Source organism: Gracilinanus agilis, chromosome 5, assembly GCF_016433145.1.
Source record: "Gracilinanus agilis isolate LMUSP501 chromosome 5, AgileGrace, whole genome shotgun sequence".
Lineage (NCBI taxonomy): Eukaryota > Metazoa > Chordata > Mammalia > Didelphimorphia > Didelphidae > Gracilinanus > Gracilinanus agilis.
The window spans coordinates 36,938,184-36,960,038 of record NC_058134.1 but is presented as its reverse complement, the minus strand read 5'-3'; the positions used below and the strand labels follow the sequence as shown (position 1 = coordinate 36,960,038).

The 21,855-nt window shown below is 36.7% G+C and overlaps 1 protein-coding gene across 1 annotated transcript in view; it reads right to left on the bottom strand.

The window, feature by feature from the left end:
• The window catches only part of TBC1D5 (TBC1 domain family member 5), a 650,187-nt gene that overhangs the window by 592,652 nt on the left and 35,680 nt on the right, over positions 1-21,855 (bottom strand). The window contains exon 2 of the mRNA XM_044678890.1: positions 673-735. The gene's annotated coding sequence lies outside the window, so the exon portion shown is untranslated. The remainder of the gene's footprint in view (positions 1-672; positions 736-21,855) is intronic.

The following is a 21,855-nucleotide window of genomic DNA, read 5'->3' as shown; positions in this document are numbered from 1 at the left end:
ATATATCTCTAGCAAAACTAAATATAAATAAAATTTTATCACCTTTGTAAATCACTCAATAAAAAAATCTATGGCATTGCAATGAATATACTTTTGCCTTAGAGCTAATACTTTAATTTTTAAGAACCAGAAAGAAAAAAAACCAAAACTAGTCAGTAACAATGCAGCGTCTAAAAGCAATAAACTCAAAATTAAGTTATAAATAATTTAAAGCATGTCATGAAGATGTATTAATAATTCATCAGATAAATAATTTACTAAATAATCAAATAAATAAATAATGAAATACATAAATAAATCAGCAAATAAATAATTCTGCAAAATAACCTAAACAATAAGTCACCAAAACAAATGACAACCTGCAAAACTACAATGATTTTCTAAATTCTGATAGTTTTAAATAAGCAAATGTATATAAACTAAATCAATCCTTGTTAGAAACAGGAATATTTTTCACTGTTATTGGTGAAATCCTTATTGGACTAAGAACATATTTTCAAAATTTTCAAGAATGCATGAATATTTCTTGTAAATTATTAAGTATGACTGTTAAAATACATTCTTCCCTGTAATACACATAGCTATCTCTATTAACAAATTTTCCTCCCAAACAAATGGACATCATCTTTATAAGATTTTTAATTCACTTTTTCTACCCAGAGTGGTACTTACAGTACAATAATGCTTTAGCCTTTTGGGTTGTTTTCTATCTTCTCCAAATCTTTAGAAGTTTTGCTGCAGGGAAAGAACAAACAGAATAACCTTAATTATTACAGATGGCATCTCATTCATTAGTGGATGACATTTTTTTTGAAAGCACAAGAAAATCTGTTTTATAATTCTACAAAGCAACTTAATGTGAAACAACCATTACTACTTGCAAACTACCTAAAGTTTTAGAAGTCTTTGGTGGAACGAGTTCAAGCAGATTGAGGCCTGCTTCTTGTATTTAAACTGACACACAATCTGTGCAACTGGCAGTATTTCAGATGCAAAGACAAAAACTGAGAAGGACAAAATGTTTGGCTGACATCTAATGCTATCCTTGGTTTTAGAAGCTCAAAGTCCTTGAAAGAATATAGTGAGATCACTTAATTTCTATAATCTGAATACACTCACAATTTAATTAGAACACTATACTTCAAATTCAATAATAATACCAAGAAGGGTCAAAAAATCAATGACTCCATAAGGTTGCCTTCATTCTGCATTTATTTTAATATATTATAATAATACCCACTGTAGTTTTCTTGAAATCCATAAGGATATTAACTTTCTGAAGGCCACTACAGAACACTAAATGGAGTTTATTTACACATTTAATGGACATGAAATGTCTATGCTTCAATAAACTAATTTTGTGAATTTGTTGGTATTATTCCCTCTAACAGTGCAGATTACAATCCCTTCATGTTAAAGGTCTTTTGAGTTGCAGTTGCTAAAAAATTCATCCCCTTGTGACCATCCTAAGGATGACAATATTTGAATTTAACTAGGCTGGTTCTAAATCATTAAACAGACATCTAAGTCCATTACCAGAGCTCCTGGAAAGACCAGTGGTCTTTCCAGATTTCACTTTTGCCTTTTATATTTGGTGTCTGGTTCAGTCTAGGGCACATTAGGTATTTTATAAATGTTTCTTTATCACCTGCCCTCTATAAGCACAACCTTCAAGAAGTCAGGGTCACCTCTATGCAAAAACCAGGAAGATTAGAACTTTAAAGGAAGTACATACCTCAGGAAAGTATGACGGCATAAACGTTTCTTTTTCTATATTGTTTTAAATCATAACATTAGCATCAATGTCAAGATTGCTCTGATGTTTAAACAGTTAATTCAACAACAGTAAATACAAGAAGCAAACCTCAATATCAATCTCCTCCCCAAGAATACTAAAAAAACTTCATATCTGTAACTGGTAATAGCTATTTTTTTAAACTAACTCAGTGTTTCAGAGTTAGGGAATCTGTTTTATTTTAAAATATTTTTGTTGCTCTGAAAATCTACTCACAAAATTCTTATTTAGGGCTATTCACATCAGATTACAAATAAATTTAGTCAGATCATGGTTGGATATAAACAGGTTATATATATATATATATATATATATATATATATATTATCTACATCTACATATATGCATGTATGTATTGTCACTGTCAAGTAAAATGGGCAATTTTCTTTTAAAAGTGTTTCATAAATCAGTAAATAAGAAGTTAATTTCTTTGGCTCTAAAAGTTAATTAGCCTTCCAGGTCACTCAAACACAAAATGGAAAATCAGACATTTTTCTCAAGTCTTCATGAACTGTCAAAATTTCCCAAAATCAGAATCATGCTTACTGCAGTCATCTCCGCAAACCAGGTCATGAAGAAGTCTATCAAGGGAACAATCCAACCACTGAATAGCAGAGAGACTCTGAGTAAAAGACTCACTAAGCACATCCTCCCCCACCAGGCCTCAAGCTACAAGAAGGTAGTACAACCCAACCTAAGCCAAACAACAAACCCTTTGGTGCTGCTTAGGCAGTATCTGTCTGTGTACTTGGCCCTGGCCCTCACCCCACCATTCTGCAGCAATACAGCCAACTTCAATTCAACCAATTTCCTTGAGGGAGAAGGGAAGATACAGTAATTGTTCCTATCTAGAACAATTAATCAACATATAAAACACTTGTATATGACCCCATTTGGGGTTTTCTTGGCATAGATACTAGAGCAGTTCCTTCTCCAGCTTATTTTACAGATGAGTAAACTGAAGCAAACAGGGTCAAGTGACTTTTCCCGGGTCACCCAACTAGTGTCTGAAGTTAAACTTGAATTCAAGTCTTCCTGGCACCAGGGTTGACACTGCCCCACCTAGCTGCCCCTGACTGAGTATGGCCAGGTAACATGATCAGTTCTGTGGGTTAGGAAAATCACTCTGGCGGTTGGTTGAATGGAGGATGGACTGGAGTGGGGAGAGGCTTGAGGCAGAGAGTCCGTCAGAAGATACAATAGTCCAGCTTTGATGTGGAGAGCACCTGCTTTAGAGTGAGGGCAATGTCAGAGGACAGAAGGCAGTGTATTCCAGAGATGCAGCAAAGGGGAAATGGTCAACTTGCTAGCAGCTTGGGCATGTGGGATAAGAGAGAGCCACAAGTCCACACTGACTCCCAGGTCATGAGCCTAAGGGCCTGGAAGGAAGGTGCTGCTCTCTCCAGTAACAAGGAAGGCAGGCATGGGGAAGTTTAGGGAGAAACCTAGAAAATTCTACTTTGGATATGGGGAATTTAAGATGTCCACTACACAGTCAATTCAATGTGTCTGAAAAGTGGGTGGAGATGTGAGACCGGGGGGTCAGCAGAGAGTTTCAGGGCTCAGCTAGTGAACTAAAAGACAGAAGGAACTGGGGTAGGGCTTTGGCATGGTTGTGGGGCCAAAACATGCCTGAAGGAAAGAGGACAGACACCTTGTTGAGGTCAGTTCTATCATAAGACAGAAATTGCTCAGGGAAGGGACTGAGACCAATAAAAAAGTGTATTTCTAAATCCTTACCTTCCACCTTAGAATCAATACCAGGCAGTGGTTCTAAGCAGATGGCCATCAAACCATCTGAATGAGTCCTAACATCTAAAGTAAATAACACAAGACAAAAGAAATTGAACCTATATCTGATGAGGCAGGAAACCCTGTAGAATTCTAAAAGAACATGGAACCAGAGCAAAAATCTCTCAATGGTTCAAAAGTCAACTGAGAATCCTAAAACATAAGAGGAAACAAATGATAAAATTTATGGCATATAGAAGAGAAATAACGAGCAAAAGAGAAAAACTTGAATCCAAAGTGAAAGTTTTGCCAAAGTCAAAAAATAAAATAATTGATTGGAAACATCAATAAACTTTTAAGTGACAATCTGGAAGAAGCAAAATGAAATAAGGTTAAATAAACACATGATATCCATACAAACTAAACACAATGATAGACTACACAGAAACAACTTAAAGTCCAAAAATCTTCCAGAATACATCACTAACTTGAAAGTTAAGCAACTTATATGTCAACAGTATATTAAAATTTCTCAATTCAAATATCTTAAATCATCTTTAAAGGATAGTCAATTTGCTTCTTTTTTTTTTTTTTTTAAACCCTTACCTTCCATCTTGGAGTCAATACTGTGTATTGGCTCCAAGGCAGAAGAGTGGTAAGGGCTAGGCAATGGGGGTCAAGTGACTTGCCCAGGGTCACACAGCTGGAAAGTGTCTGAGGTCAGATTTGACCTAGGACCTCCCATCTCTAAGCCTGGTTCTCAATCCACTGAGCTACCCAAGTGCCCCCTCAATTTGCTTCTTACTAAATTAGTATCAAGTAAATTTCTAATTCCCTTTCAGTATTAAAATAAGGGAAAATGGAGTAAATTTAAAACTAAAGGGTATCTTTTGGAGAGTGCCATGTTTTCTCAAAAATCAACAAACTCAAGTGAATTGCTTGTTCACTTAGCTAGTTATATTAAGTTACTTGAAGGAACCCACAAGTATCATCACATCACTGACTTCTATCTCTCATACTTCACTTTGGAATTTGCTTTAGAAAGAACCATGAACATCTGCTTCAAAGTAAGCCTTACCTCTTCACCAACTGCTAAGTCTATATGGTGCCTTCTGTGTAGTATTCCAAGTCTACAGTTAAAAATACAACCCAAACTATCCCCCATTTTCTTTGTCAACAATTATATTTCTTAACAATTTCTTAACAAGTCATTTCTTAACAATACTCCTCTTCTAGACAAGTAAATAGGCCTAATTTTATACTTCTTAGAGCATTTTAAAAAATTTGCTAAACTTGATCAGTAATTTTCTGACATGTAAATATCTTCCCTGCTAACATAGAGCTGCTGATCCGAATCTATAATAAAAGCACAAAAGCCAATTAGATGGCTCAGTGAATAGAGAGCCAGGCTCAGAGGCAGAAAGTCCTGGGTTCAAATATGACCTCAAATATTTCCTGGCTGTATGATCTTGGGCAAGTCACTTAACCCATATTGCCTAGGCTTTACTGCTCTTCTGCCATAGAACCAACGCTTAGTTTTGAGTTGAAGACAGAAGGTAAGGGTTTTTAAATAAATAAATGAAATAAAAGAACTAAGGAAAGATGCCAAAAGTCACATCAAAGTGTCACATCAGAAAAATCAAGTCCTGGGGACCCCTCATTTGTTTACTCAACAGTGACTTTAGGAAAGGTAAACTAAGCTGGCCTTTTAAGAGGGCCAGAACCTGGGAACTCCTAGGGAAACTTAGTCAGAAGGCACATCTAAAAGCTTGCTGCCCACTCTTCTTGGACAGTGAAGGGAGGAGGAAGAAATCTTCAGAACCCTTTATAAAACAGATTCTTAGAGGCCACAGAGTTAGTTGCATTTCAGATCTTGAACCTGAATCATTAGGCTGGTCTAGAATATAAGTAGTAGGGATCAAAATTGTAATGAGGCAGCTGACCAGATATAATTAAAAGAGTGGTGGCCAGGAAAGGGGGTTGTAATCTATTGCAGAAGTATGAAACTACCAGATTGCACCAGATTAAAATGTAACTGGGAATGCTTAACAAAATAAATAAAAAATACAAAGCCATGTAGATCATGTTAACATGAGTTTTCTAAATCAATATGCTGCCAGCAGGAGTCCATTTCTATGAATTGGACACCATTTATCTAGAAGAAACTATGTACAGAATGTCCACACTCTGATGGGTATAAGTGACTACATGGAAACCAGGTCTGCAGACTTTTTTCATTCACATCTAATGGACTTCTAAGTTGACTGTTGGTGTCTTCTTCCTTCTGCAGATAAAAAGACTTGCTCACATTTTCCAAAGCTGGTCTTTGCTAGATTATGTCCATCAAGGCAACCAACCCAAACGCCATACTTTGGAGGCCAGCAGCTAAGCAATGGCTCAGAGAGGTACTGTGAGCAGGAAGCACACACAACATAATTTGCTGGCTCTGCACTGCCTGGAGAAAAACCCTGAAGGCTGACAATGGGGTCAAAGGAAGAGAGAGTGAGAGATTTAGGAAAGTGTCTTTCATCAATAATATAAAGTTTTCTCATTAAAAAAAATACTACCTTGTTCTGCTATTGTTCATTTATATCCTCAAATTAATTTTTTTTATTCACATGGATGTCTCTATGAAGAAAGAATGAGATGAAACCTAGTTGTAAGTTCCGTGAGGGAAGGAAAGATATCTCATGTTTCTTTGTATTTCTTCTCTGGACTTTTACACTATAAGGGGAACATCCATGCCAGTTAAAAGCCTGCCACAATAACTACATAGGCAATTAAAGAAAACAATTATAAATTTAGATTTCAGACTTATTTATTCTACTAGGAAATTCTACCCAATCCTAAGCAAAAATAGTCTTACCACAAAGGTTGCATCTTCAGTAATAAACAAACAAAAAAATCACAACTGCACATCTCTCTCTCTAATTTGTGCTAAAAACAAAAAACAAAACAAAAAAGGCCTCTTCTGAAGTCCTACTTTTACTAAGCATTGAGATATTCCAAATGTCAGCTTTACAAATGTCACTCCTGACCAGATGGCATATCTATCACTCCTAACAACTTAACCTTTGACACAGTGATTACCTTGCTTATTTCCTCCCTAGGTCCAAGCATGCCTCCTTCAAACCTACCTTCCATTTCTCTGGGTCCATCTAGGGCCTTCCCAGCCTGTATTCTACATTCTTGGTTGTTTGTGTTATAGATCCTACCAACAGATCTATATTCTTCCTAGCTGCCTCACTTTCATACTTAATTCTAAATGTCTATGATTTCCAGGCTTTATTTTTATTTATTTTTTAACCTTTACCTTCTGTCTTAGAAGCAATATTGTATATTGGTTCCAAGGGGTAGGCAACTGGGGTTAAGTAACTTGCCCAGGGTCACACAGCTAATGTCTTGAGGCCACATTTGAACTCAGGACCTCCTGTCTCCAGGGCTAGGCTTTCTATCCAGTGAGCCACCTTAGCTACCCCTGCAAACTTTATTTTTATGGATACAAAATAACTTAGCTCAGGATTAACTCTCTTTTGATTGACCCTCTCCCCCACTTCCTACCCCTTTTCCCCCTTTCTAACATTTACCAAAATACAGCTCACAGACAAACTCAGAAGAAAGAAGAACGGGATTCAAGTTCCTTCCTTGGAAACACACAGACTATGTGACCCTGGATAAACGAGTTAACTTCTCAAGGCTGCTAGTAACTTTTAGACTCTAAGAGACTAAGAGACTAGTAGGTGAAGATAGTCTGTCCAAGATTGGGGATACTGCCATGACCAGGAATAGCTCATGTCCTCTGCCTCCAGACTCCTTCTAAGACAGCACAGCTGTCTTTTGGACTATCACTGCATGAACTCTAGTTTCCTCTCCTCAAAATTTTCCTTATCACCCCCAACTTGTCCCCTCTCAGCAGAGAAACTTTTACCAAACTTCTCTAGGAAAACATTCTCCATGAGTTCCTTTTTATCTCTTACTCTATTTCTCTAAACCCCTTGGCATCATGTATCATTCTCTCTTTCCTTGCTCTGATTTCCAACTAAGAAATGGTCCTTCTCACAAAGGCCACACCCTCTAGGTCTACCCTTGACCTCAATTCCTTCCAAGTATTTCATCAACAATCAATACTTTCGCTAAACTGCAGCTTCTTCTGATCCACTGGCTGCTTCCTACTGCCTATAACATGACTCAACCTCCCTCATCTTTTAAAAGTAATCTTCATTTTGCCCAATCATTTTCTCAAGCTATGTTTATTTGTGCATATATATCTATAGATCCACACACATATCTTCTCAGAGTCAAAATCCCAAGGGGAAAATGGCTATTTACTCACCAAATGAGGATGAGAAGGGAGAATGGAATTATTTCTTTAGTCTCTTGACAAGCATGGGGAGTTATGGAAGAATGGACTAAGTATAGTTGTGAGGAGGAACCCAAGAGGAGAAGGAGTGGAATGGTAGTCTCACCTAAAAGAAGAAACAAAGGGATGAAATGTATTTGAACAGAAGGAAGGAGGGACAGAGACAGAGACTTTTAATGGCTTTCCTTTCACAATGAAGCAGGCAATGGATATTTGAGGAAAGTGGAATCAAAATCAAATAGAAAAAGGGATTACCAATTACACACAAGGACTGCTGTGAGTCACATATTGTCTTAGTTTTTTAAATATAATATTGTCTTTTGAAATTAAATATAATAATAACAACAAATAAATAATGGTAAATGATGATAAATAATAAATTAAATTAAATATAATATTATATTTTTATTATTTTGTTAAATATCTTCCAATTACATTTAAGCCAGGTTTAACTCATGCGTATGATGAGTTCTGTAGCTAACACCTTCTGCTTTAGGAGACTAGTTCTCTAAGCAAGGATTACTTGTTCCAGTTTTGCAATTCACTCAGGATAAATCCAGGGTAAAAGGAAAAACATAATTCCATAAGTAAGGCATATTAGTCTTAGAAGGAATAAGTGCTCATGGTAAGCAGAAGGGAGAAGGAGCAGGCCAATATGACTTGGGGCAGAGAGACTTCCATCATACCACTATCTCCTTTATGAACTGATAACTCTCTAAGAAAAGCATGTATTAGGTAAAGGTTGCATAAAAAATAATAAAAGGAAAAAAGAAAAGGGAGGATAGGGAGAGATTTACAAATGAACTAATACAGTAATGGGCAAGATGAGCTCTTCATTTTTACCTTCTCAAAAGGTAGTCCCCCTACAAAGAGCATAAAAAGCATATCTACCCATATCTCTGTGCACAAAAGCACATTAAAGTATATAGGCAATGAATGAAAGAAAGAAAAAATTCAGAAAAGCTGAGGAGAGAGAGAAAAGAAAGAGGAATAAGGAAATAAACTTCTTGGAAAAGTGTGCCACGAATAAATACTATTCAAGTTAAAGTTGGGTGTGAGGAAGTATAGATAAGGGAAGATTTTTAATCATACATTTATCTAAAGAGGAAGGTACTAAAATGAGGAATGGAGGGTAGGAGCTATTTTTTTCTTTTTATGGAAAGAATAACTGTTTAAGAAGACTAAAGGAACTTGAATGTCAGGTAAACAGGAAAAGTCTGTGGGAAAACCAAGATCAAATTAATGTAATCAAAATTAATCACAAGGGCAAAGTGCTAACTGAAAAAATTAAAGAGAGAAAAATAGAAAATAAATAAATGGGGGAAAATATTAACCTTTATTAAATTCATATCACTAAATGACATAGCATAAAAATCCACAAAGAAATGGTTAAATGGATTAAAGGCACAAAAATTAACAATAACTATGGGAGACTTTAATGTTCCTCTCTCAGAGTTGACTAAATAAAAAAACAACAAACAAACAAACATGAAAGCAGAGATAAACAGGCTATTAGAAAGGAAAAATTTGAAAGACAATTGTTGTTCAATTGTTTTTTCAATCCTGTCAAACTCTTCGTGACCCCATATAATGGTTTGCCATTTCTTTCTCCAGCTCATTTTACAGATGAGGAAACTGAGGCAAACTGGGTTAAGTGAATTTCTCAGGTCACTGAGCTAGTGAGTGTCTGAGACTTCATTTGAACTCAGGTCCTCCTAACTCTATCCACTAGGCCACACTATCCACAACTGCCCTTGAAAGATAATAGCATATCCTAAATAGGAATAAAAAGGAAAATATATATTTCTCAGAGGCAAATGGTGCCTTTTCAGAAATGGACCATGTGCTAGAATACAAATTACAAATATTTGTTAGAAGGCAAAAATATTAAAGCTTCCTTAAAAAGTTCTACTGATTTTTAAAAATCCAATGAGACACGATAGTAAATTGCATCTTCCAACCTGGAACTGAACAAAAAGGCAACCAGATAACTAAAGAAAACAGAAAAAAAGGCTCTCCAACCAGGTAGGCAGTAATGTGATCAGAGAGGGGTTCAAGTGCAGCCTATAAGACTCTCTTATAGGCTTACTTCAGAGGCAGTAAACACAGGGGGCTATCCTAAGAAAACGCTAGAGTGGCTAATAAGCCAAAGGTTCGAGAGAATCATTGAGTGACCAGTCAAGATAGTGGTATGCAAGGAAGTTGTACAGTTAAGCTCTCTTTTAAGACCCCACGAAGATCTAAAAAACCTACCACATAAAGAGAGAGACAAAGAGGTCTGTGGTCACTGGGGCCTAAGACTAACCAGGGTGTTGCATGAAGCCTCCCAGTTCAGGGACTATACAAGCTGTGTACCAGAGGAAAAAAAGATTTCTCAAATTAAGAAGAAGACTCTAAAGCTATGAAAGGTTTAAGGACAAATGCAAACTGAGGACTCTGTCACTCAGACTCCAGAGCTGAATCAAAGATCCAAAAGTGTGGAAAAGGAAAGGGAACTGCGCTATAGGTGGTAATCCCTGGCAAGCAGCCATAGCAGCCCAAGACTGTGTGCTGGACAAGAAAGAGAAACGAAAAAAGTGGATTCTGACTCTGGGAGCAATGCAGGGTTTCTGTGCCAGGCTTCCACTCAGTCTGAAGAAGCACAAGAGATCTCAGAGCAGAGATCTCAGATTATGGGGAGTGTGCAGGTCTATTCCTCTGAGCCTACTGATGACTAAATAGAGCAGCACTTTTCTAGAGCTCCAGAAGCAAGTCTATGAATTTATTGTTCCAAAGCAAATCCATATCAGGAGCTTGCAGTGATCAGATTTTGCCCTGGTTCATTCAGACCACTTTGGGCATTCTGAAAGCTTGCAAGTCCCATACCTGAGCTGTCCTTGGGACTGACTAAATCAATGCTCAATACCCAGGGAGCAGAATCAGGACCCAACAGGTCACAAAACAGGATCAAGCATGGCCCAGCCATTTGCCTAGAAAATGTAAGGAATCTAGTCCTAATGCAAATTCCGAAGTAGGGACAAATAAGGCTGGAAGAATAGGCAAACAAAAAAGTATCCTACTATATAAAGCTAATGTGGTAACAAGGACACTCATACCCAAAAGAATGATTTCCAAACATCTACCACAAGCAAAAGCTTCAAAGAACAATATAACCTGAACACAAATGCACTTAAAATTTCTGGAAGAAATAAAGTAAGAGTTTAAAATGCCCAAGTCGGCATAGGTTGACAAATAGGGTGGTCTACAGACACCAGGACATAGTCTGGAAAGACTTGTACTGCATATATCAATCCTATAAAAGGGAAAGACTATGTATCAGAGCAAGAAAAGATGTCCCAGACCCACAATGGGGCATGTCCACAGAGACAGATGCCAACTGGCAACTGTTACCAACTGCTCAACTCCATGACACAGATCCAGGGTGGATTTAGGGAGAATGAGCACAGGGATAGCATTTTGTAATGGGCAAATCCTAGGCAGTGTACCCAAAGATCTGCAATTTCAGAAGCAAACCACAACAGTGTGGCAGTCTCCATGAGCGTAGAAGTGTCTCAGTTCCAGCTTCTAGCCCTATCTGAAACCTGCAAAGGCATAACTGGGCCAGAAATCCCAAAGAAAAGGAAATTTGCAATTGTGAAATGGAATCAGAAGAGATTCCCAGCAAGCTGAGGGGTTAAGTATAGCATCAGTCAACTATTGCTCGGATCCAAATTATGTTCAGGAACTTGCACAGGTTGGGCACGTGGCAGGAGATCAGACTTTTCTCTGGATCAGAATTCTTGGGAAGCAATGAAAACTTGCAAAATCCCAGCCTAAACTGTCCCTAGAATCTTAGAATACTACAACATTAAATACTCCTCCCAAGAAACCTGCAACAGGACCAGCTCAGACACTCATTTAATAAGTATCTAAAGCCCAACCCTAATACCAAGTCCACTCTTGGAGATAAAAGAAAAATGATGTACATGTACAAAATATTTATAAGAGCTCTTTTTGTGATGCCAAAGAATTAGAAAGTAAAGGGAATCAATTAGGGAATGGCTGGGCAAATTGTGGTATACAAATGTGATGCTAGTATTACTTACAGAAATACTGGACATTTCCCTAAAACACATGCAACATAACCCATACTTGCTTCCTTCTCTTTAAAGGTCTGTTGTTGTTGTGGTTGAGTCATTTCAGTCATGTCTGACTCTTCATGAACCTATCTGGGATTTTCTTGGCAAAGATACTGGAATAGTTTGCCATTTACTTCTCCAGGTCATTTTACAAATGAGAAAACTGAAGCAAACAGGGTTAAGTGACTTGCCGTGGGGCATACAATTTGATTTAAACTCAGGTCTTTCCAACTCTAGACCCAGTGCTCTCTCCACTGCACTGTTTACCTATCCTTTCCACTAATGGACAAAATTCTAAAAATATAAGAGATAGCAGTAAGACAAGAGGAAATAATGATAAACATTGTCAACGTAGAAACAAATATAATTATATTGGTGAAAATATAATATTTACTGTGAAAAACCAAGAGATTCAAAAAAAGCAACTTTAATAAAGCAACAAAACACAAAATGAATTCCATGAAAATCTTCAGCATTTGTTATAGAACAATAATGAAACTAGGAAGGGATACTAGAAAGAAAAATACATTGAAAATAACATAAAGCATGAATTATCTGAAGTTAGCCTACGAAGATATATTCAAGATTTATGTAAATATGGACACAAAGCAAGTATTGCAGAAACAAAGGTAATGCTTAATAACTGGAGAGATAGTCATTGTTCACCAATGTATCACCCTAATATGATAAATGATACTATATAAACAAATGTATATATTTAGTGTCATGTCTCAAGCTACCAAGAACTAAATAATCAAATTCATTTGGAGCATTAGCCTCTCAAAAGAAGTAATAAATATAGTAGCAATGAAGGTGCCATAACACTTCCTGACTTCAATCTATTTTATAAAGCAATCACCACCAAAATTATTTTGTACTAAAAAACAACAACAACAAAGCAAACAGAAAAACAGATCAATAAAACAGACTAAATAAGAAAGAATAAAAACAAAAAACAAATTTAGTATTACAGCCTTCAGTGAACCCAGGTACCTTTGGCTACTATTAGAAAGGTTCCTGGTTTCATACAAATTATTTGAGAAACTAGAAAACAATGTATTGGAGACTATACACATTACTGTACACTGTACAAAACATTAAGCTCCAAACAAATAAAGGATCAATACTGAAATGGGCCAGTGACCTCAGAGTACCTCAGATACTCCTTGAAAGAAAAAAAGAATAGCCCACTTCTGCTCCCCTGGCCTGGATGACTCTTGTCCATCTCTACCCATAATTTATCACAAGGTGAAGAGCCCATACATCTAAAGCCAATGACTCTCTCACTCTCTCCTGGTCTAACAAGGACACTGGCAAATAAAAGAACACATAGGTGGCACACCTCCAATCTTCCTTTGTGAACCTGAGATATTAAAGGAACTTCTCAGTTTCCCAAAAGAAATGAATACCTCTCCTCTGTCTATTCACACCTTCTCGATGTAGTGACAGATAAATTCTGGGGGATGTCCATTAACCATGGCAACCAAATGGCAAATAGTATCTTTGTCAAGAAAACCCTAAATAGGGGGCGACTAGGTGCCTCAGTGGATTGAGAGCCAGGTCTAGAGACAGGAAGTCCTAGGTTCAAATCTAGCCGTCAGATACTTCATAGCTGTGTGACCCTGGGCAAGTCACTTAACCCCAATTGCCTAGTCCTTACCACCCTTCTGCCTTAGAACCAATACATGGTATTGATTCTAGGATGGAAGGTAAGGGCGAAAGAAAGAAAGAAAGAAAGAAAGAAAGAAAGAAAGAAAGAAAGAAAGAAAGAAAGAAAGAAAGAAAGAAAGAAAGAAAGAAAGAAAGAAAAAGAAAGAAAGAAAAGAAAACTCTAAATAAGGCCACAAAGAGTCTGACATGAATGAAATGACTGAACAATAACAAAAATAAATATCTGGGCTTAATATTCTACTTTATCTATAAGAACAATACCCCTCTGCTCCTGGCTCACCCTGAAACTCTCAACCTCTTTATCCTGGAATGCCCAGCACAGCCCACTCACTATGGAACATCCCTCCACAAGGCCCACTCCCTCTCCCACTGATGAGTTACTCTAGGATCATCCATTTGATTGAGGAGCCTCACACTAGCCTGCCTTTGTCTCCTGGCTCTGTTCTTCCTGTAGACTTACATATCCAATGCCAGCTATCTTTATCTCCCTTATTTCCCTCCCACCTCCCTTTTGTGTCTGCTCTTCCAGCATTTTAACTTCAGCTCCTAGAAATCCAGGCCTACCTTTGTTTTAGTTGTTTTTGTATCCCCAGCATTTAGCATAGCGCATAGTAACATGAAATAAACTTATCTTCTTTTGTACAAAATTGTTTTCCTGTTGCTTCTCCCATTTGATTGCAAGTTACTTAAGAACAAGGACTGTCTTATCTTTCCTTTAACCCCAGCACTTAGTATAGAACTTGACATGTAGCAGGCCCCTAATAAGGGTTTGATTTGACCCTTAACCCACCTTTTAGAGCCTTTAGTTTAAAGCCTAAGGAGAAAAGACTTTATACTATACAGTTGATACAAAAAGAAGAGTTTCAATGTATTTCCACAACAGAGGTAAACATAAAAGACAAAATAAATAGTTTCTACTAACTAAAATTAAAATAGTTTTGCACAAATAAAATCATAACAGCTAGGATAAGAAACAGCTAACAAATTGGGAGAAAAAAAACATTGCTTCAATATCTCTGGCCAAAGTTCTATTCTAACATATTTACCATATATAAACATACACGAATATATGAATGTAGTTCTATAGGAAATGATACAAATATTTCAGACCATGAGCACAAGAGTCAAAGAATAGTTTTCAAAAGAATTATAAATCATCAACAACTGTATGAAAGATTATACAAATCACATAACAAATACAGATTAAAATACCTTTAAGATTTTCTCTCTCACCCAGGACACTAGAAAAGATGACAAATGAATATTTGCCTTCATTAGAAATGTTGTAGGAAGGTAGTCATTGGAAGGACAAATTCTGAAAATGGAAGCTTAATAATTTGGCCACACAGTGAAAAGACAGGACTCAGTGATGTTAGAAAAAACTAAAGGCAGGAGAAGGGGATGGCAGAGGATGAAATGGATAAATTATGTCATGGAAGCAATGAATATGATTTTGGGACAGATTTCATAAGATAGGGGAGGATAGAAGGGCTTGGCATGCCATGATCCATGAGGTCACAAAGAGTCAGACACGACTGAACAAATAAACAACAAAAGGAAGGTAGTTACACCAAAGATACCTTTGGTAGAGCAGAAAGTGATACAAATATTTTGTATAACAATTTGGAATTCCTGGAGAAAAGTTAACAAATTCTTCAAGTCAGAAAACCTAGCCCTAGACCAAACATCAAAATAGTGGCCCCATAAATATCAATACATGTATAATAGCACTTTTTAAGACAGCAAAAGAGTGGAGGGAGGTGTTAAAAATAAGCAAAAGGCTCTTTGGACTGGGAAATGCCTGAACAGCTTGTGGTACATATATATTAATGAATATTATGCTTTAAGACGCAATGATTTCAAGTAATTCAGAGAAACTTGAGAAGCTTTATATGAACTGATGACATAGAACAAAGTGAATAGAAGAGCATATATCTAAATTCAATAATGTATAAAAATTAGCAACTATTTATTAAATTACTAATGTCAGGCACTGTGCCATATCTTGGGGATATGGATACAATGAATGAAATAATCCTTACTGAAAAGAAGTTTACATTATAATGGGAGAGACAGCAAATACACAAATAAGTACATACAAAATGAACATAGGGACTAAATGTAAAGTACTTAAAAGGCAGTTTAGAAGAAAGAGTACCAGCAGTTTAGGGTATCAGAAAAATCTTCATGTAGAAGGTAGTGCCTGAGTTGCATCTTAAAGGCAGAGGGTCCAGTAATACTGCTACTACTATGTCTGTATCCCAAAGAGATTAAAAAAAAATGGGAAAGGACCTATTTGTACAAAAATATTTATAGCCGTTCTCTTCGTGGTGGCAAAGAATTGGAAACGAGAGAATGTCAATTGGGAAGAGCTGGATAAATTGTGGCATATGACAGTAACAGAATACTATTGTGCTATGAGGGATGATGAACAGGATGATTTCAGAAATAGCAGAAAAGACCTTCATGAACTGGCTCAGAGTAAAATAAGCAGAACCAGGAAACTACCGTACACAGTAACAACAATATTATGGAACAATCAAATGTGAGACTTTGTTACTAACAGCAATAAAATGATCCAGAACAATTCTGAGGGACTTAATGAAAAAGAATGCTATCTACCTCCAGAGAAAGAACTATTGGAGTAAGAATGTAGATGAAAGCATATCACTTGTTTACTTGAGTATATGTTTCAGGGTTTTGGTTTTATAAGATTATTCACTTACAAAAATGAATAATAAAGAAGCATGTTCTGAATGATGATATGTGTATAAGCTAAATTAAATTGCTTGCCAGCTCTGGGAGGGGGTAGAAAAGAAAGGAGAGAGACAATTTGGATTATATAACTTCGGAAAACTCATGGAAATTTGTTATTCAAGTAAAAAAAAAAACTTAAGATAAGTTAGGGCAAGACTGTAAACAAATATAAAAGCTATATAAAGAATTTTACATTTGACCTAACAGGCAACAGGAAGCCACTGGAATTCACCAATTAGGGGATTGACATAGTCAGATCTGCACTTTAAAAAAATTTTTTTTCTAACAATGGATAGGATGGCCTGGAGTGAGGAGAGACAAATCTCCCAATAAGGAAGCCTTAATAATCTAGGTAAGAAGTGATAAGGGCATAAAGTAATAACTGCTGAGTTGAGAAAGGGGTCAAGTGTGAGAGATTTTGGGGAAGTAGAAACAGGAAGATTTGGCAACTAATTGGATCTGAGGGGTGAGGAAGAGTAAGGAGTTGAGGATAACAAGATCATGAACCTGAGAGACTAGAAAAGTGATGGTACCTTTGACAGAAATGGGGAGGGGGGGAGAGAGAGAGAGAGAGAGAGGAGTTTTAGAGAAAAGGCAATGAGTTTTGTTTTAGACATGTTGAATTTTGAATATCTCTATGACATCCAATCTGAAATGTCTCTGAGTCCCACTCCTAACTCTGAATTTCTTTCTCAACCTTTTCTCCAACAGTGTTCTTATCAGGATGCTATGTTTACCATCATACTCCAGCAGCCTTCTTACTCAGAAAGATCCCACCAGCCCTGCAGCCTTTTCAAGGTTGTAAAAGGGAATTCTTTGTTCTCTTTGAATTTACACTTGTAAAAGGGAATCTCTTATGCTCTTTGCCTAGTGGGAGCTAACACTTTGGATAATAATAATTTAAGTACCCTTACTTAGTATCCCACTAGATTACAAGGAGAGGATTAATTCTCCTTTGTCTACCTTTTGATTGAATCAACAAAAGCTTGAACTAGGTTCAGGAGCTCACAAACCACTTAGAGCAGTGATGGGCAAACTAGGGCCAGTGGGCCAGATGGGGAGGCGGGGCCCTGAAAATGTTCTATCTGCCATGGGACATTATTCCTAATATGACCAATACAATGAGTAGGATACAATACAATGAAACGTCGAAAGAAATGCTTTAGAAACAGACTGACAGATGAGCATTTCCTTTCCTTTGGCCCCCTCTTTAAAAAATCACCAACTTAGAGAATTCACACCCTCAGAAACTTAATCAGCCAGGAATCTGTGAACCCTTTTGATAAGTATTCACTCCTCCAGAAGGTGAGAACTGGTTCCCACAAAAACTGCCCCCTGGGCAGTGTTAGTTTGGAAGCTGTGATAGGCCCCCGTGAAAAGGGAAAGAACTGACTATAAAAGGTCCTGAATTTCTGGGGCTAAAGAAAGAAGTGGTCTCCAAGAAAGAGTTGGACTTCAAGAGGGAAATCAGCTTCAAGAAGAAAGTCAGTTTAAGGAAGAAAGTCCGCCTCAAGAATCACCTTCAGCTGAGTCATTGTCTTGACTTGCCTCTTAGAGGGAACTTGGGTGAGTGGATAGCTGGCTTTCCCTTCCTGTCGAATTTAATTCTTGTTGAAAGTCAACAATTCCTGGCTGAGTTGAGCACCAGAGAAATATTTAGTTAGATAGGCTAATGTCTTCTCTACCCTTTTGTATTTCTCTGTTTTCACTCTTTCCACCTCTCTTGTAAATAAAAGCTGTTTAAGTCATTTCGACTTTGAGCAATAATACTTTGAATGGGCAACCACCACTATTATTATTAAAAAAAATTTATTGATATAAAAGTTTAAGCGACCCATTCCTTGCATAAATACTAACAAATTCAAGGAATATATTTTTTAAAGTTTTAAAAACTGTCCCACTATGTATTAGAGCTTTATCTTTTAGAGGAGTTGCTAAAGAGCTCTGATAAATAACAAAAGATGTCAAACAAATAAAAAAATATAGATGATTTTATCAGTTTTCCTACAGATTAAATAAAACATTAACAGGTATTAGATTAAAATGTTAAAAGGAAAATAATTGGATTCCATTCAACTAGTATTTATTGAACTCCTACTATTAACTAATCAAACCAATAATCTATTAAACACTACTACAAGCCAAGAACTATACCAGTTGCTAAGTATGCAAAGACAAAACAAAACAAAACAAAAAAACAGTCCTTGCTTGCCTTAAGGGATAAAACATGTTTTAAACTGTTTCAAGTTTAGGATTATGATGTATATATAATCTATACAAAGTAAATACTGGGTAATAGAGGAGAGAAGGGGAGAGAGCATAAATTCAGAAATCGGGAAAGCCTCACATAGGAGACAGAAGTTCTGAGGCAAAGGTGACCAAAGAATGCATTACAATAATGAGGGATTTGGGGTGGTATAAAATGAGAAGGCAGGTGGTGTGGATTATCAGATCATTCTGAAATAAAAATTGCTAACAACATATAGTACGAGATCCGTGATGACCTATTATATGAAAAAATTAAAGCATATGAATCTAATGCCTCAAATATGACATAATTAGAAGCTCTTAACTAGTGATTATAGTTTAAATTATATTAAGTTAAATATCCTAAATTAACATTCTCCTTATAATTTTATAATTATAAAATTTTATCTAATCTATTCAAAAAACTCAATCTGATTTAAGAAAAACTGATTTGATTTTAAAGCTTATTTATAAAATAAATATTGAATTTTAGACAACTAGGCAAATATGTGCTATGTACAGGTATTTTAAATTCTTAAGAATATATTTCAAGTTCAAGTTGAATAAAAACCAATGATTATTTAAAAATTTCTCAAGTTTTTATTTAAATCACATTTTACTTAGACTTAATTTTAAGTGCCTTTTGTAAAAAAGAATTAATTTTCAAATATACAATTATAAAGTGAATGTTAATTAGGATATGTAATTTAAGATAATTTAAGCTCAATGATATTATCATGAAGTTATTATAACTTGAAATTATAGTTTTGGAAATAGCATATTCCTGTAACCTTTTTAGAAAAAAAACCGTATTAATAGGTTACCAGGGGTCATGCAATATATCCAGTAGAAGGATCAGTGTCTAAAAAAAGTTGACTTATGGTATGAAGCTCCACTGCACCTCCAGAACAGGAGGTTCTTAAAAGTACTGGGAAGGTTTAAAAGAAGAGTGAACTGGGCAGTTATATGCCCAAGTTGAGGCTTCTAACATACTCATTTTTAAAATGATTAAAAAGCTCTCAATTGATTTAAGTCAAATTTACTCTAAATCCTTCTTTTTTAAATAACACATACATTTTCAGATCTCAACTGACACCCACCTACTTCAAGCAATATGCAACAAAAGTTCAGCCCAAAAGGAAACAATTATTTTAGTTCATCATAAATTTTACCTTAGTGAAGGATCTTGTTATAAAGGAAAACATGCTGAATTTTCTGTTCTATAATAACCACCTATGACTATCTGAAATACCTACTCTAGAAGCTACTTTTAAAAATGTTTACAAGTCAAATTGATGTGTTTCTCTATCCTCTTATAAGAGACAAAAGTCTGATTTGTGAAAAATTACAAGATATGCATAAGAAAACTCATTCAGATTTAGAATAGCAAATATATAAATATTAGTGTGCTGAAGAAACTATTTCTAATTCAAAGACTCCCTTTACTATTTAAAATAAATGCACACACTGGAGACAGCAGGGTAGCTCAGTGGATTGAGAGCCAGGCCTAAAGACAGGAGGTCCTAGGTTCAAGTCTGGTCTCAGACACTTCCCAGCTGTGTGACCCTGGGCAAGTCACTTGACCCCATTGCCTAGCCCTTACTACTCTTCTGCCTTAGAACCAATACACAATATTGATTCCAAGACAGAAGGTAAGGATTTTAAAATAATAAAATAAATGCACACAGCATCAAACTACTCTATCAATGAAGATTTTATCTTTTATTTTTAAAAAAAGCAATCCAATTGCAACTGCAGGAGAGACTTGAGTAAACATTACACAGTTCATAGATGCCCATTTTAAGGAGACTCAATAAAAGAAAAAATAAAATAAAATTATATCAAAAGGATGACTGAGAAAGCCTTCTTCACTTTAGAGAAAGATTAATCCTAAGTCCCAGAATTCCCTATCCCATTAAAAATGTGATTCTATGTACCAAAATTTTAATTACACAAAAAATTTAAACACAAATCTATTTTAAAAAATGATCATGGATTTCCGGGTTAAGATGGCGGCAGAGTAAGAAGCAGCTCTTAACCTCTCCTGACCGAAACACACAAAACTCCTCAAGGGGACATAAAAACAAGTCCAGACGAACGGAGGAACCCCACAACAGGGCACAGCGTGGAAGGTACGTGGAATCGAGACATTTCCAGGCTATAAAGGGCTCTCCTTAAATCGCGAGCTGAGCAACCGCCCCACCCCCACCCCCTCCACACTCACCTATAGCTTCGAACCCAGCTAAAAAGAAATAGAGCAAGTTTGGGGCACCCATCGAGTCATCAGCAGCTCCGGGACCTGTTCCTGAGAGCAGCAAGACTTAGGACCCCATTAAGTCAAGAACGCACGCGAAAGCTGAGCGCGCGGGAGCAGAGAGTGGACGCTGGGCGCGCAGAGTGCCGGCTGAGCAGAGGCGTGGGTGCCCGCTGAGCAGAGGCGTGGGTGCCAGCTGAGCAGAGGTGTGGGTGGAGGCAAACACAGCCAGGAACTAAAGCCTAAGTGGGGAACCAGTGCAGACAGGTATACGACTGTGGAAGCAGCGCCCTGAGACTTGTAAAGAAATCTCCTGCAGAAGATCAAGCAAGGGAATCCACCAGGGGGCTTGACCTTGGAAAAAACTAGAACTCAGACCTCAGGAGCCAATAGATCTCAGACAGACACTGAGAGCAAGGATAAACCTGAGAAGCTGCTGGGCTAATGATGGCTAACCAGTTACAGGAAATTCAGAAGAGAAAGAATAATAACAAAAAAAAGAAGTCTTTAACACTCGACAGCTTCTACACAGAGAAAATCCAGACAACCGAGCAAACAGAGGAGGAGAACAAACAACCATCCAGACCCTCCCCAAATAAGGAAAACTCCTCACAACCTATGGACGAGTTCAAATCTGAGATTTTGAGGAAAATGGAAGAGATCTGGCAAGAAAATAACAGCTTAAAAGGTAGAATCTTGCAGCTGGAAAGTGAGGCTCAGAAACCAAATGAACTGATAAGCAAATTGAACACAAGAAATGACCAGATTGAAAAGGAATACCAAAAGATTATGGCCGAAAACAAGAAGATTATGGCCGAAAACCAAAAGATTATGGCTGATTACCAGAAGATTATGGCCGAAAAACAAAAGATGATAGCCGAAAATCAATCCCTAAAGGCTAGAATTGAGCAAGTAGAAACTA